This window comes from Cuculus canorus, chromosome 11 (genome assembly GCF_017976375.1).
Source record: "Cuculus canorus isolate bCucCan1 chromosome 11, bCucCan1.pri, whole genome shotgun sequence".
Classification (NCBI taxonomy): Eukaryota; Metazoa; Chordata; class Aves; order Cuculiformes; family Cuculidae; genus Cuculus; species Cuculus canorus.
The window spans coordinates 2,918,156-2,935,121 of NC_071411.1; the positions used below are offsets into that span (position 1 = coordinate 2,918,156).

Consider the following 16,966-nt stretch of genomic DNA (forward strand, 5'->3'; position numbering starts at 1 on the left):
GGGGAAAAGGAGTTTCAGACACTGGTCTCGTGTAGGAGAAGTCCCTGGAGACCACCGCTACCTCACTATCTGATGGAGAGCTCAAGTCCCCTGCCAGGACACCACAGCCAGGTGCCCGTCTGCACCTGAGACATTCCTGCCATCCTGCATTCCTGCCGTTTGGCAGCTGGGCACTGGTTCCCATGTGTCTCCCAAGTCATCCTGGGCTCAAACGATCCATCCAGACACTGAGTTACCTACAGAGATCATTACCAGTGATGACTCGTCCCTCAGCGCACTCTGGGATGGCACAGTAGCAGCAAAAACTTAGATCCAGGCAAATTTTTGCACGGAAGAGGAGAGCTCATCTCATGCAGCTGATGAGAAAAGGCAGCAGCAGGGACTGCAACATGACCCAAGAGTTGTTACCTGGTCCTCTCTGCCTCCCCACCAGGCAAGGCAGGGCTGTTCTCCAGCTCCCCGGACGCTGCCCAGCAGAAGCAGAGCAGAGAGGAGCAGGACAGAGGTGGCTTCCTGTGCTCTCCTGGTCCCCGTACCCTCCAACAACATTCCCCGTGGTCCAGCCTGTGCTAAGAAAGGTGTGAAATCTTATAGACTCCATTCAGATCAGTTCGAGCCATCCATTTCTTGCAGAAAGGATATCTGAGAGTTCACACAGGCAAGGTTTGAAGAGCAAAGCAAACATGAAGCCATCCTCTGCAGAAGAACATTTCGGAAAATGGGCAGATGTTGACCAAGCCCAGGGTATGGGCTTAGCGTCAAACCCAACGGAGCTCCAATAAGTGAGTCCAGCAGGACTTCTCTGTGCCAGACAGCTAGAGACTTCTGTGGGTTCAAAGGGCCAATTTTAATAATGGGGTAAATAACTAAATGATGCTGTTCTGCAATGTTTTACATATAGGTACAACACTGGAAATTCAACCCTGCCAGCAGGAAAAAAAGACTTCTGATCATCAAGCCTCCTTAGAAAGGTTCATTGCTACTTGTGCTGAACTTGGATGGAGTCTTGGCATAAAGGATTTTGAGAGCATGTGATTGCATTTTAGTTTCATGCTAATCTGTCCTCATTGCGTGCTATTAAAAATAAATAAAAATCATGCCTTCCTAATCCACAGGTTCCTAATTGTGGGAAAAAACGTGTTTGTTGTGGCTTTAGCAAGTGCTTGAATGTGTCACACTTTGGTATTTACTTATTAGCAAGCGAATGTATAAACACATTGTTACTTACCTGCGTACGTGGATTAGAAAGCCCAATCAGCTCCTCTTGCAGGATGAAAACCTCAGGTTTTCAGAAGAAATCCTGTACCAGGCAGGGCTGCAGTCGCAGGGCTGTGCAAGGGATATCCTGAACCCTTTTGTGCGTGGACAATTCAGGGGGTTTGGCAGTGCCCCACCAATAAATGCTATTTAAAAGCGCCCGTGGCAGGTTTGTTTGGGATTCCTAGGGAGTAAAAGAGAAAGATTCTGAGAGTAGATCAAGTATCAAAGGAGTAAAAATAACCAGGTACTTTTGCAACCTGCAGGCTGAGCCCTCTAACGTTGACGCCAGGTGTATATTCATGCCTGGGGCGAAAATCCCCCCGGTTCAAAGAGGCAAAACGATGACACCGGCGCTCTGATCTCGGCAGGTGCACGAGGCCCAGGAGAAGGTCTCAATTTCAAACTTCAGAGAAGCATTTTCATCTCTTTTCCCCTCTCCAACCAGCGAGGTGAGGGGAAATTTCCTAGGGGAAATCTTAGGATTTTCCTAAGGGGATCCTGAGGAATGCTTTCCCCTCTCATCTTCACGGTATAAGATAAGGGGACAAATGACCTCCTAAGCTTCAGCGATGAACAAGACAACGAGCATCTTCCACCAGGACCGCAAGTCCCCCTGCCGGGACTCCTCTACACACACGGCAGCAGAGTCCTGCACCCTCAAAGGGAGGAGGCGGTGGCCAACATTTTGTCAGCTGGTGAATAAAGATGATCTAGTACTAGGAACAAACCCAACTCCAGTCTCCGCTCCACTGAACAAACTTTCCTTTGAATCTCTCTCACACTGAGAAAATGCCTGTGTTCGGCTGCCGCTGGTCCTTCTGTCCCAGCATATGGTGGGGCACCAGCCACCCACTCCTAATTAGCTTGATGGGTAACGCAGCAGCACAAATCACCTCAAGTTACCTTGGCCACAGAGCAGAGCAGCTCCTTCCACAATGAAAGAGCACAGCAGGAATTATCCCAATCCATAATTGCTCTGAGCAGACAATAAACCAGCTTATGCTGGTGGAAGTAGCCACTCGGAGGTAATAACCCAGTGAGTAACAATAATGGCAGCAGATACTTGATAAAAAGCAGGGAACAAAAGAGAAAGCTTTCTCCATTATGCAAAGAACGGATGTTTTCTGTTTGCTTCCTTTGGTTCAGACACGCATTTAGCTCTTTGGAGAGCGATGGAGTACAGCTCACCCGCATGCACAGCAAAAGTGGGTTTCAGGCAGGGGGGGAGGAAGGATTGTTTTCCACTAGCGAGATCATGGGCAGGAAAATTAGTTTTCTCCTTTTAATATACATTTTTTTTTAATTTCTACCCAGCCATTATCCAGACATTTTATTTTCAAGAGAAATGCCTGGATGTTGGTGGGGAAAAACCCCAAACCTGCTCTGGGGTGGTTAAAAAAGGGCACTGAAATAGAGATGTGCTTGTTGCCCCCACCTGTCCCCTGTGAGCACCCAAAGCTGGGCGATGGGAAGGATAAGCCATCCTCATCTTAGCAAAATCCCTAAAACCAGGGGCTGGCGAGTGCCTCCTGTCCCTTGTGACCCCAAGCTGCTCCCACCAGCATTCTGGTCCCTCACTTGCCTGTGGCTCCGCTCCCCTGGCCCGAGCCTGCAGCTCCCGCTGGGGCTCTCGCCCGCCTGTCCCTGCTGAATTGGTGGCTGAGAGCAGCACAGGGCAGAGAAAACACGAAATCGCTCCTCGAGCACCTGCACGGTGGGGGCAGGCAGGGGGTGACACAGCCCCGAGGACGGTGGCTCTGGCTCAGCAGCAAGTGCCCGCACCAGCGCTCCGGCGATGCCTACTCCCCACTCAGCTCCCTCCTGCTTCCCCAGGGATGCCGTGTCCCACCAAGCCACCCCTTGTGGCACGGGAGCCGCGATGGGCTCCCACGAAGAGGATGGGAGCTGGATGAGATGGAAATCGCAGCAGAGAGAAATCACTGAGATGGGAAAGGTGGAATAGCAAAACCCTGAGGGATTCATCCGGGGTTTAAAACCCCCAATGCCACCCGGGCACGACGCAGCCCTGCTCCAGCCATGCCAACGTCTGCCCTGCTAAATAAATAAGACTGAAGAGAGCCATCTGCAGCGAAGAGCGTACCAGGGGAAGGCTCTGCGGGACTGCAGAGGGTAAGCACGGCTCATTAAAGTGCCGGGGAAATGTGAATGAAGCAGATGAATGGATGAAGAAATGAATGAAGGAGGATAGAGGAAGTGAATGAATATTGCATGGACTTGATGCCTTTCATCTTGGGATGGCGGAGCTGTGCAGCGCAGCTGATGGGCAGGAACCGCGTCGGTGCTCCCTGGAGAAACCCCCGGTCAAAACAAATCAGATTATTTCCTGTTGACAGAGCCCTTCAGGAGGAGGCAGACAGGGAGATGTGGCATATGGATCCATATTACTTGAAGCACGAGGCTTTCCTTAAACAAAATCCCTCCAAATCCCCCTTAATCAATGTGACAGATCATTACTTTTTGAGTTGCTCTTGTTCTTGCTATTCCAGACACCACATGATTTCCATGGCAACAACATCCCAACCATCCCAGGCCTTTTCCTAACCTCTATCATCTGCTATCGAGTCACACTACCGCATAACCAGGAGAGATGAGCAGCAGGGCCACATAAGGCACCTTTTGGCACTTGGGGGGCTTAAAGACCCCCTTTCACTCCCCCGCAGCCCAACTCTGAGAGCCTCTGGGAATCTCTCGCAGCCAAGCACGGCACAGGGCTTCCAGGCAGCGGTAGGGGAGCACGAGGAAATGAAAAATAATTTTCTGAAGGTTTTACTGTGCTGTTCTGGAGCACAATCAGCAAAACCTACCGGCCAGCCCGACTGCGACTGGATTCAGGGTGGTTTAAACAGGGATGATGGGAGGGAGCAATGAGATGCTGTTACGCTCCTGGTAAAGCAGAGTGGGGTTGGGACTGAGCCCGGATGCTTTGAGGGGGAAAGGGAATCCAGCTTCGTTTCTGGTTTGGGGGATAAAGCATGCTCTCTTCTTTTCCACCTTCTGAAGTTAAACTAGACCTGGACCTGATCCTGCTCCTCAAGCGCTGCAAGTTTGAAGACAACCTGGTGTGACCACTGCAAGCAGCATGCACTGAGGACCGTCCCGCCCCAAGCAAACACAGTGACATCAATCACCCCTCAAATCAATTTAATCCCACTTGTCTGTATGGACTTGGGGTGTCGTTGTCCCTGCAACACATCTCGCTGCTCCTCTGGCAGCAACGCTGCTCGTGGCTGCAACGCTGCTGAGCGCAGCCACGAGAGCCATTTTGCAAACGTTGAGTATTTGTGGCTGGACACAAAGCTCAGGGACCATCTACGGGCTTTGAGTAGGTTTCTGAGCTGACCTCAAGAGCACAAAGGCTGCCACGCGTTGGGGCTCTGGATACACAGACACTACCGGGCTGAAAAAAACGGTGGTTCAAACCCTGCTCACACAGTGATTGCCTCCGCTGCCAGCAAGAGCTGGAAGTAAATTAGTTTTTCCTCTTTCACTCGGCTCCCTCCAACAAGCAGCTTGTCCTCTGAAAGGCCAGGAAGGATTTAGGGCAGCTGATTGCCACTGCAGGAGCTGGAGCCCAGCCCAGGCAGAGCATCTCCCACCCTGCTGCCAGCAAGGAGCTGTGGCACAGCACGTGAGGACAGTTGGGCATCACACATTGCCTGAGCTGGCAGGTAAAGCACCTTTGTCTGTCTCTTTTTCAATCATATCACCCTTTTGATTCAACCACAGGTTTCACACCGATGCAACGGGGTTCTTTCCTGCCAGACGTTTGCAGCCCTGACTCCACTTTTCATAAGCTGTGCTGAATTTCATGGTGTTCTTGCAGAGTTATTGCCCTATAACACACACAATCGCTGCACGAGATTAAGCTCACCACTCATCTCATCCCAATATTAACGAGCACTAAATGCAGGGCACTGGGCCTGCTTCGTTATCTGCCTGCAGAGATTTTGGCCACTGGGCTCGGTGGTTGTAGGACTGGACCCAGACAGGGGACCCATCTGCAGACTGGGCCAGCGGTTTCCTTGAGAGAGGAAAACATTGTGTTGGAGTTTTTACAGGTGCTTGAATAAAGACCATTTATTTAGCCGCCCTTCACACCAGGACAAAAGAGATGCTCTGTTGCGCCATACCTTGAGCTAAATTGCTTTACCTGGCTGTTAATGCTCCACACTTGGGGTCAGAGCATCTCAGTTGACTTTTGGAGCAGTTCCTCAGCCCTAAAGCTCGTGGGTGGGTGTGGAGGTGGTATCCAGCCTCATGTCACAGTGACCTCCCAGAGTACTTCAAGACAAACAGGTCCCCGGAGGACTCACAGCTGGGGCAGCCAAAGCTGGGACATCCTTGGTGCTCGTGGGTTTGAAAAGGGACAAACCCGTAGGAAGGGAGGATATTTCTGTAACCCTGTCAGATACCCAGCAGGAACCACTTGCATTGAACTCCAATATATTCAGACAACTTCATCAAAACCAGGAGTTTAAAATAAATAACATGGTAAAATGAGATTAAACAAGTTACCAACACCCCCTTTATTATTAAAACAGAGGAGAAAGGTATAACCCCTGGGTCTTATATGGTATAAGAGCATAGTCCCTCCAGGGAGCTACGGATATAGCCCCAGTTAGTTAATGCCCTCGCCAGCTCTGCAAAGAGATGGGTGACCCTGGCACGATCCAGCCTGGAGAGCTTTCTGGCTGCACCAGGCACTGGGGTTGCTCTGGGGCTGCGTGGGCAGGATCCGGGCAGAGAGGCTCCTTTTTGGCTCAACACCCCCCTGAGCAGCTCAGGCTGTGCAGAGCTGGAGCACTGCTCCCTCTGCCCACAAGGACATCGTTTGGGAGAGAGGAAGAAGGGGGGGGAAAAAAATCAGAAGGCAAATTGAGACTTACCTCAGTGTTTTCGCCTGCCACCCCCATCGCTGCCTTCAGCCTAATCATTCTCTTCCTCTTCAATCAAGGCCAATTTGCAAGAGGAGCAGCTCCCAGTGCCTGAGTGCAAAAGCCTTTAATTACTGTCATCTGGGAGGCTGTGCCAGGCTCCCCTCCGGTGCCTTTTCATACTTCTCAGAAGACAGTGCTCCAGGACCTGACGCCCCCACCATGCCATTTGTCAGGCTTTATTTTAAACAAGCGCTTGCCGTCTATTAGGAGACCCGGGAGAAAGTTCCTGGCGGTCCTGCTGTGCTGCTGCACGACACGGTGATCGCGGCTGGGCAGCGAGCGGGGCACCAGCCTGGCAGCAGCCTCCTGCCTGCACCAGCTCGCGACGCACAGACCCCAACAACTCTCTTTGGGCTGTCTATCCTCTTGTTTCTCAACTGGGCTCACAGATATTAAACCGAGGATAAAGCCAAGAGTATAAATGGGGCCAGCGAGGGAGAATGAATTCATAGAATCATAGCATGGTTTGGGTTGGAAGGGACCTTAAAGATCCTCCAGTTCCAACCCCTGCCATGGGCAGGGACACCTCCCACTGGATCAGGCTGTCCAAGGCCCATCCAACCTGGCCTTGAATTCAGGGAGCCTGAGCGACTGATGATAACGGAGGGTCCCTGAAGCATCCTCTTCCACACAAGTCCCCAAGCCTGCATCCCCGGGAGCGCGCTACGCACGGGGACAGATGCTGCTTATGTACTGCATGGGTTTTGGTATCAGCCAGGGGTTTGTCTTTTATCCTGCAGCGGAAAACACGAACGCAGAACTCGCATAACCGATTTGGCAGACCCGGCGAGTGGGGACGGGAAGCCACCTTGCTGCTGCCACCTGTCCTGCCCCACTACAGGCAGGATGCACGGCTGGATAATCCGCTGGGGTGAGCCAGTATGAGTCGCCTTAAACACAGTCTGAGATGATGCCTGGGACTCTGCCAACCCAGTGAGCTTGCTGCTCAGGCTCAGCATCCATTCAGGTAGACTGGAAAGGACACCAAAAGGTTTCCAGATGTCCCAGACCAGCACCTATAGGACACACTCTATGAATTACACCCACCAGAGGCATCCTTCTAATATTTGATGTTTGGAGCACCACCTGTGGCAGAGAAGAGCTGCAGAGGAGCCTCCGCCAGCGGGTGGCACTGCAAAACCAGCAGTATGGGAGAAGCAGCAGAGCAAGGATTTCGGGGTGCAACAGCAGCAGAGCCCCTGCACACACATCTCTGCGGGCAGCCCAGGGCACGGGACGGGAGCATCCAGCATCCCACCTGCGGGCAGGAGGAAAGCTGCTGGGGCGGCAGACGGAGCGGAGGAGGCATCAGCAAGGGGGCTGAGGTGCTGCAGGGCGGCAGCAGCGTGCCCTCTGCGGGCACCGCAGGGTCAGCCCAGGGAAAGCGAGTGTGAATCAACCCCAGTCCACGTGGATCAGAAACAATTCATGTACACATGGTTAACGCTCTCAAAGAGAGGAGCAGCTCGTTGGTTTCCCCTGCTGTCCTACCATAATGTTCTCTCTGCAGCTATAAATCATGTAATAAGTGACTCCAAAATATAAGGTCTCACTCCTAGGAACCAGATGGGCTCCTGCCCCCAGCCCTGTAACGCTGGCAAAGAAGAACATCGGTGTAGAGGGTGTGAGAGATGTTTAGCCATCTTGCCTGTGAGCACAAGATCCCTGGAAGCACCACAGCCACCAAAGATGTGCAGCAGCCAGCATGACCTGGGAGCCTCCAGAGAAAGCGTGCTGTGCTGCATTTGCATCCCCTCCTCTCCTAGGAAAGTGGGCATTAAGGGTCCTGGGGCAGCTGGGTGAACCTGGTGAGAGGCTCTGCTCCGGAGGCTGGCCTGGTCTGAGGGTCCACGTTCAGGTCTAGAGTCCTGCTCCGGCTCCAAGGTGGCCACACTCTTGTGCTGCACACCCCTACCAGTACAGGTTTCACCTCCCTTCGCACCACATCAACACTTGATGTCCCCTCTCCAGAATTTCAGTGTTGCCTTGACCTGTTAATTCCCAGAAGGTCTCCAATCAGATTTCATATCTCCACCCAGCTAAAAACACTCTGACCGAGGCATCCAAGGCAGTTCTTCCTGTCACTGACAGACCAAGGAACATCTTGGTCTCTCCTCATGATGGCCCAACACTAGCTGGGAACCACAAAGCATCACAGGAATGGGCTTACGTAGCCCCAGTCTGACTCCAGAGCCACTAGGCTTCATCCTGGAGGTGGAAGGTCCTCTAAGAGGAAGCCAGAAGAACAGGAACAGGGAGAGGGAAGGAAGAACTGCCTCTCTTGGGCTTTGCCACGGGAATTTGATTCTGAAGGGCTGTAACATCTGCCTGGCAGGCGGCAGCACCCTCTGACAGCCTCTGCCTCCGCAGGACCAGCGACCGCTTCCCGCACAGCATCCACACAGCCATTTCTGCTAACAGAGATTTTCTCTGGCAGGAGCAAAGGCTTCATCCAGCAGATCATGGACTAGTAGGAGACACAGGACAGCAGCCTCAAAAGCAATCTGCTTCTGTATCCGAGGGTTTAAAGATGTGGCACTGGGGCTTCCTCCAGCATCCTCCTTCTGCAGGGAACGTGCTGACCAGCATGGTGGGGATGGTGGCAAAATGCCAGCTCCTGCCTGCCCACCTTCGCATTTCCAGAAGCGCCTTGGTGCAACCCACTCCAGCCTAAGGAAGAGCTTTGATCCGGCCCTTCTGCTGTGAACGGATCTGATTTGCTCCCAGTGCTGAGCACTCTGTAATTACAGCACATCCCACTTAATCGGGATGTGCTTAATTGGGAAATCCACTTACCAGGATGTCACCTAGGGAACCGATTTAAGCTTGATAACACTTAAGAACAATGCCTGCTGCTTTATAGGGAAGGTAATTCTCCTACAGGGAGATGCCTTGTGGTGGCTGAATCATGCTCCTTATTCCACCAGCACCCAGTGCTCCTGGCTGCTTCCTCCTGCAACAGATTTCAGCCTTCCTCTTAAGTAGGTTACAGTCAGGAAACGCACCAACTGCTACTGTCAGCTCCCGGCTGTCCTCTGGACCAGCTGAACAGGCTGCCACCGCCACGTGGGCCAGCTCGCAGCTACCCCCTTGGCTTGTCCCGCACACCCAACACATCTGACCCCTTTCCCCGTTTGAAGATGGCTTTCTCTCGGCCAGGACCCTTTTTGAAGCCGACAAGATGCTTAGGCTTGGTTAAGCTGTTCCTTGCAGTGGAAGAGAGACCATGATGACACAGTCATCACCTGAACTGAGGCAGAGCAAGAGCTCTGGAGACAACCAACATCTCTTACCATTAACCCCAACATTTGTCTTCCTCTTTCTTCCAACAATCAAACACATCAGATGCCCAAGGGAAGAGAGGAAGGGGACATGGGAACAGCCCTTAAAGCCTGCACGCTGAGTCAAGCACTTGGAGAGACCATGTTTTTGGTCTGGTTTCCTTCAGGAAGAGGGTTTATGTGACCACACCGAGTATTTGTGTATGCACACACGTCTTACAGCCACCACCGATAACTGCTGAACCTCCTGAGCATCTCCGATCAAACTAGGCAGAGAAGCAGCTTTTCCAAAGATAACAAATTCCCACATATTTTGTAGTAATAAAAACCAAACAGAGGAAACCCTATGAATATTAACTCCTCACTAGCTCTCAGGGACTTGGGACAGCACGTTTTTGCAACCCAACCCCACCACGAACCACATTTCTTTGTTAGAGAGATGCTAATTGCTCCAGGACTATTACTCCTCTAACCTTTTGGCATTGCCTTGTTCATCTCTGTACTTTTCAATCGGACTACTTCTGTTTTCTACAATTGCACAAAAGGATGCCGCCCCTCTTCTAAAGGCGAGCCCTTGGACGGAGGCTGCCTTTGCTACTGAAACGTCTCTACTGGATGGCAACAACACAACTTTTCGGGATGCTATGCTGGTGTTTTCGTCCTCACCAGCCACAAGGAGCTGGGGGGAGTCCAGCTGAACTCTTTGGATGTGTAATAGTGATTGCCTTTCAGACACTAGAAAATGCAAGAGCTTGGCTTCAAATGAAGGTTTTTATGGCTGCACATGTTCTGTGCTTCTCTGAACAAGCCAACTGCCAGATTAGCTACATTGGCTTTTTAAAGCGCTATAAAATATGCAAAGGCACTTGTAATGTATAGCAATTTCTGTAAAAACAGGAGGTAAGGGCTGAAGTGTCTCCTGATTTATCCTTTTGCTTCTCCTAACCTATGCCGGGAAAAAGGGTGAATGTAATCTTCTACTCCCTTTTTGGCTTATCACTCTTACAGCTCAGAGTAGACAGGAGCCAAAATGCCAGGTACTACAGCACTTGTGCCTTTCAGCCACTCTGCTAACTGCAGAACAGAAAAGCCTCTCAGTTCCTGAGCATTCCAACCAACGCCAAAGACAGCAAACACCTTTCCAAGGTGCAACACAACGTGAGCTGCAAAGCCTGACCATCACAGCAGCCCCCAGCGGGGCAAGAGCAGCACCTCCCATGAAGGTCTTGCACCTAATGCCAGGTAGAGGGTCCAAAAGAGCAGATCACTGTGAGGAACTGCGTTACTAGGGTCAGGCTTTCGCTTTCCTGTCAGAAAGATCACCTCCTCATCCCCTCCTCTTGTTCCAGCCCCTCTTTTCCTTCCTGCTGCTATAACAGAGTAAGAAACCCCCAAGGCTGTGTCATGGGATTGCTTCCCCTGTCATCAGCTTGCGTTGGCTTAAATATATGTGATCAACCATTACCAAGCACGGGGTTCTTGACACAGATGTCTCAGGGGCTGGGCTTACTTTTGCTAAAACTGCGCCGTGCAGAGTCTTGGCAAAACATCCCAGCGATCGAGGCTCCTGTTTTGAGTTTGGGTGGGAGCAATAAAGTATTAGTTCAAGCTCCATTTTAGGTTGAGAAGAACAACATTACTTACTGAAGCCAAACAGGCTCTTCTGCTCCCCTGCTACAGAGCCAAGCTGTCCCCTCGCCATCCTGGCGCTGCTCTGCTGGTGCCAAGGGCTCTGCAGCCACCGCCACGGCTGCTGCGTGCCGGCCGGTGCTTCCGGCAATCGATGCGAGAGTCATTACCAACCAACACGAAGGCAAGGACTGTAGCCCTTATCTGGCATCTGGCTCCCTGCAGTCAGGTTCAGACGAGCGCCTCTGGAACAGAGAATCAGTATTTATAAGCTGGAAGTTTTTAAGCGTGTGCCTTAATGCCATACATGTTCAAACCCATCCGTCCCTGCAGAGCAACTGCACCTCTCTGCTGTGCGTATGAGCAGGTAAACCGGACCAGACTGCCTCTCGCCTCCATTTTTACACATGGGAAGGGTGGTGCAACAAGCTGGAGGATCAGGAGACCTCAGATCTTTAAATTAACCTTGTACATCTTTATAGAAAAGCAACACTTTAGCATAGTTTATAGGACAAGGAATTTGTGTGCTTTGTTAGTGCAAATTAAACAGAGTTATTTAACAACTGCACTCACTGCATCCTGAGAGCTGTTTAGCACGACCAAGGTTCAAATGCGGATTGTTTTTACAATTTTCAGTGTATTTTCTGTCAGATAAGAAGTGTTAAGTCTAGTGCTGGCCAGTGGCAGCTGGCTGGACTGAAAACCTCCCCATCACCATCAGAATTATGGAGACTCATTTGAAAACAGCTCAGTTACCTGCCTGTCATCATGGCCGTAAAAGAAATACGATGGGCGAGGAGGAGATGTGGAAAGGGAAGAGTTTCCTCAAACCTCACAAGCTAAGCAGAGATGCTCCATTCCTAAACAGATCTACCCAAAGCCATCCAGGACAGTTCAGGGGGTCAAAATCACACCAGCCTCCCACTGAGCCAGTCCTACCTGCTGCAGACACACCAGCGAAACCAAACACTACGTGATATCCAACCGATTTTATAAGACGTGGTATAAAAAACTGACAGCAAAGGCAGGATTGAGCTTTAACTGTTAATGGATCCTTCATTTACATTAGCAACTCCCACCACGTGGCCCCTGCTCCATCCTCAGGGTGCCAGAAGCCTCCCCCTCTGTCACTGCTTTTTAGGGGTGACACTGAGCTGGTGCAGAGCAGAGAAGCCGGATGAGCAGCTCTGGCTCTCCTGCTGTCATCCCGGCACCCAAGCCCCTGTCTTTTTGGTTTTTTTTTAAAAGACTAGGGACATAAATCTCTGTTTTCCAGCTTATTGGAGGGAGCTGGAATGGCAAAACTTAGCAATATTTGCTAATAGCAAATATTTGGAGACTTGAGTCCAAACTGGATTGATGCACTGAGTGTAAACATGGGCAGGGGCAGAGAGAGAGCTTTTGGCATTCCAGCATCTCACGGCTAATTAAAGCAGGGAGGAATTTGTCTCAGCAAGTTGTGAGCCATTTACTTCTCTGGTGTGACTAACCCACCAGGCAGTATCCAATTTACCAGGAGGGGTGATGTGCTGCCAACTAACCATGTTCCTGCTGTCAAGGTGGGCTAATTGAATGTAGTTCGATGCTCCAGGGCAACCCCGCTTGCCAGCTTACCTGCACCTTCCCAATCAGCCTTGCAAACAGCAAGACAACCCAGTGGGAATTTTAATTGCAAAGGAGTATTCAAAAAATCCTCACAAAAAACCCAAAGGCCTAACCAGAACGACGGGTTCTTGTGGTTTTCTCCATGGCTGTTTTTCCAGTGATGGAAATTGGGTTCTTCTGTTGCAAACAAACAATGCTGAAACATGCTCTTACTGCTCACAGGACCTCAAGGCTCCCATTCTCCTCTGAGCACTGCCCTTAACCATGGTAGGAAAGTTGTCACGCTGCCTTGTCTTGTGCTAGTGATGCAAATACCAAGATGAAATTCTCCATGAATTGCTCATTAGCAACGATTCTCTCCTTTGTCTCCAGCTCCAGCTGAAGAGAAGGAAGTCACTCTGGCAGGAGCTGCACATCTTGTGGCAAAAAAGAGTTTCTTGGAGGGTACAACTGAGTTACAACAGATGCTGGATTTTGGGAACTGGCCTCTGCAGCCCATTGCTCTCCTTAGGGAAGGGTGGAGGAACTGATGTCCCAGTTTCTATTTAATTTCCCCATTGTTTCCCTGGGATGAAAATGCCTTTTTCCCTACTTTTCCAGCTTAGCTTGACTCACAAGCTGGACTCATCCTGGTTGTCGACTGGTCCTGTTTTGCAGCTGTGGCAGTTTTGGCTCATTTGCCGAAGCATCAGTGAATGGCACAAAGGGCTCTGCCCTGGCCAAGGGTAAGAAACCAACCACCTTTCAGGGGTTTTGTGGGGCCCCTGCACTCCAGCAGCCTCCAAAGGTCCTTTCCAAGCACCTAGGAATCTCCACCTGCTCCCGTTTCCCTGGGACAGCCCACACAGCAGGGAGAAGACCTTGCTGGCTGCGCTGATGCTCTCACTGCTCTATTTTATATGGGTTCAGAGGTACTCGTCCACAGCCGACATCTCCACAGCAGAGATGCTCCCGGAAGACAGACTGAAACTGTTCACCTGGAGACAGAGATCATTTTTAGAGGGAAATCCTCTTCACTTTTCAAAATGAGGTAGGTTTTTATGGACACAATTCCCCATCCAAACGCACTTGAGGTACCAAATGCATCCCCAAAAGAAAAGGAGTTGCTATGTCAAAACAGAGCTGTGGTTTTAAAAGCTACCAGGAAGCAAGCACACTGTAAATACCTGGAGGAAGTGCAGACGTGGTGTATTAATAGACACTTACTGTGAGACTTTAGGCTGTATGACAAGGCTTTCACTGTCCTCTGATGTCCTTGGATGCCCTGTTCCCCTACTGAGCACGGGACTCTTCAACCATGCTGCACACCCAGCAGAGCTGCCAGCTCACAGATGGGGCACAGGAGATGGGTTAACACAGCCGATACTAGTGCTTTAACCACCAGAGCATCCACCATCCATCCTCAGCTGGTGGGGAGAAGCTCCCGACCCTGGTTCCTGTAAAGGATCCAGCCAGGGATTTTGATGGGGACAGACTAGGGCCCAAAGGAAAGCAAGTGATGATGCCAAGTAGGGCGATTCCCCCAAACCCTGAATTGTAGGGGTTTAACATTGCCTGAACCACAAGTAGGAGTTAATTTTGTTATTTTTGCACCCTGGCTCAACCACTCATTACCCAAAAAGCTGTCCAAAGTTTCCGATTTCGCTCCTGTGCTGCTGTGTAGTGCTGCTGTTAACACAGCTCCTGAATTTTCCATCAAGGGCAGCTCCCTAACATTTAAGGCTGAACTGGACCAGACCAACTCGACCAGCATTTAAAGCATCCCCTCATAGCAAAGCTTTGCCCAACATACGGTGCCTGTATCCTTTACCTTCTTTCCCCATGAAAGCCATTAACACCCTCCTTAAATGAAGGAACAGTACCCAGTCCATTCCCTGCCACACTACAGGCATCTCCACACGGTCAAACAAGTTGTGTTTCTTTCCTTCAGATACAAGCTTTTCTGTCAAACTGTTGGCCTGTTTTTGGAGAGGGTTTGGCTATTTGCCTAGGGAGGGAGGGAAAACAATCCTCTAACAGCCCTCCTGCCTCAGCTGATGCCGGTCCATGTGCGGTAAGGGAGCTTCTCAAACTCATGAGCATTTCTCTTCCAGCTTGAAGACTGATGAGGGCCCAAAGATGCACAGACTCGTGTTATTAAACAGCTATTTCTGTTGACATTTTTATTTTTAGGAAACATTACTGAAACATTCACCATTACTGCTTAGAGGTAATGGGAAATGAGGTGAGCTCCAAAATCTGGGCGACGAGGACCTTGAGGCAGGCAGCCAGGCTGGGCTGGGATGTAGCCTGGCTTCCCTACCGTGTTTACAATCTGTGCCCCGAGCAGGGACATGAATGAATCGCGGCAGTGTCCTCGGCAGCCGTGGAGCGCTCAGTGGGCTGGTGTTCTCCCACTCCGGCTGGCCACGCCGACCCCTCCCCAAGGGGTTAAAAGCAGCCATGGGCTGAAGGCGGGCTGGGATCGGCAGCAGCCATCCTAACCCCGCTGACAGAGGCTGGTGAGCACCCAGGGGTGCTGCCCTTGCCTCAGGTGCCAACCTGAAGCGATGGGTAGCGATAGGCGGCCTCTCCCTTTTGGTTCGCAGAGACAGGGGACACAAGGCAAGCTGTGTTTCTTCCTCAAAATTGGTTTTCTGGCTTCACGCTGAATCCTTCCCTGCTTTCTTCAGCCTTAAATTCTTTAGAGTCTGCTTCCTCAGAGTGATTGGAGCTGGATTCTCCCCTGTGGGGCCAGCTCTGGCCCCATCCCCAAACCAGGCACATTTCAACTACAGGTTAAATTTGTGGTGTTAGCATTTTTTTACTGCTCCTAAGCGTCTGTGGTGTAAGCTCAGCAGCAGGTGATACCTGGATCCGTGCGTTTGTTACTTTGCCTCCACTGGATATTAGAGGAACTGCAGAGAGCAATATCCTGACAGAGAAAGAACAGGAGTTCCCCTAGACTGGAGAAACCCATTGCACAATACTTTTCTCTACCATCTGTTTGTTGGAAGGGAAGCGCTGGAGGGATGCAAGTGGCGCTGTTAGCAGCTCCTCGCTGCTCTGTGCTTCTCCGGTGTGGGGCTGGGCTGGCTCCATCACACCCCAACACACCGGTCCCACTGAAAGAACCGGTGGACGTGTTGCTCATCTGATTTTGGTGACATGGTCTTGGTAACTCACAAGACCTGGAACCAATCGCCCTGAGAAAGACACAGGTCTCGACCCAGCAGCCACACGGCAAAAGCCATCAATGTACCCAGAAGTAAATGAAACCGTCTTGAGCACGTGGCATCGGGGCCGCAGAGGCTCAGCTAACTTCTTCCTGCCTCTGTCTACCTCAGACGGAAGGGGACACAGCAGAAGCAACGTCACCCGTTGGTGGTAACTGCAGCACTATCACCCAGGCTTTGCCCTCACCCCAGAGGTCCTGCCTGGGCTTATCCTGCCCTGCCTGGTACAGCCAGAGAGGGGTTGCCCACTGCCACCACAGGGAGCCACTGCTCAGGAGTAACCAGCGGTGTGAGCTCTGGCTAAAGAGGGAAAGCACATCTTTTGGGGAGGTTTTTGCATTTTAGAAGCTTTATTAAATTTTAAGTAACCCTAATTTTGACCTTTGCGGCAACCAGCTGGATATTTCTCGTACTACTGAAACACAGCTGTGATTAAAAGAACCCAGAAATAATATTTTAGGTAGAAGTTATCCCATTCCCTCACTAACTTTCATGCAGATGGTACCTTAAGCCTAGATACCATCTTACTTCACATACCCACAGGTGTACGTGTGTGGGCACACATGCTAATTGATAGCAAACACATCCTTTTTCCAGGACTTTGCCAATACCAAAACACCCCTATCCCCTACAAACTCATTTCCCGAGTTGCAAGAAGCACCCGCTTCAACACGTGAGTGGTTGTTGAAGAGCCCATCCTCTTTGCAGCCCACACTGGATGCTGATGTCAAAGCAGGGGGGGCCACAATCGCCCCTTTGTGCAAAACACGGTGCGTTGGGTGCAACGCAGAACACTTGACCGCAAAAACCTGAGCCATGCTTAATAGGACTCTTGCACTGTTCACCCGCTAAGAGCCTTACCGTCTTACTGCATTATGCTGGGGTTTAGGCAAAGCAGGGTTCCCAGCAGGGTGCTAGATAGATTTCCTTTCCCATGAAAAGAGACTTACGCCTCCACATTTGTTCCTTGTCCCCAAATCCCATTTCTTCCAGGTAGAGGAGAGTGGAATTTGATGGA

The 16,966-nt window shown here is 51.0% G+C and overlaps 1 long non-coding RNA gene across 21 annotated transcripts in view; it reads right to left on the reverse strand.

Moving 5' to 3' along the window:
• The window catches only part of LOC128853251 (uncharacterized), a 262,276-nt gene that overhangs the window by 17,364 nt on the left and 227,946 nt on the right, over nucleotides 1-16,966 (reverse strand). For 20 of the 21 annotated variants that reach the window (XR_008451655.1, XR_008451643.1, XR_008451642.1 and 17 more), the window contains 2 exons: nucleotides 11,144-11,373; nucleotides 1,229-1,441 (listed from right to left, as the gene is read on the reverse strand). This is a non-coding gene — a long non-coding RNA (uncharacterized LOC128853251). The remainder of the gene's footprint in view (nucleotides 1-1,228; nucleotides 1,442-11,143; nucleotides 11,374-16,966) is intronic. The other variant, XR_008451651.1, reaches the window with a different exon arrangement.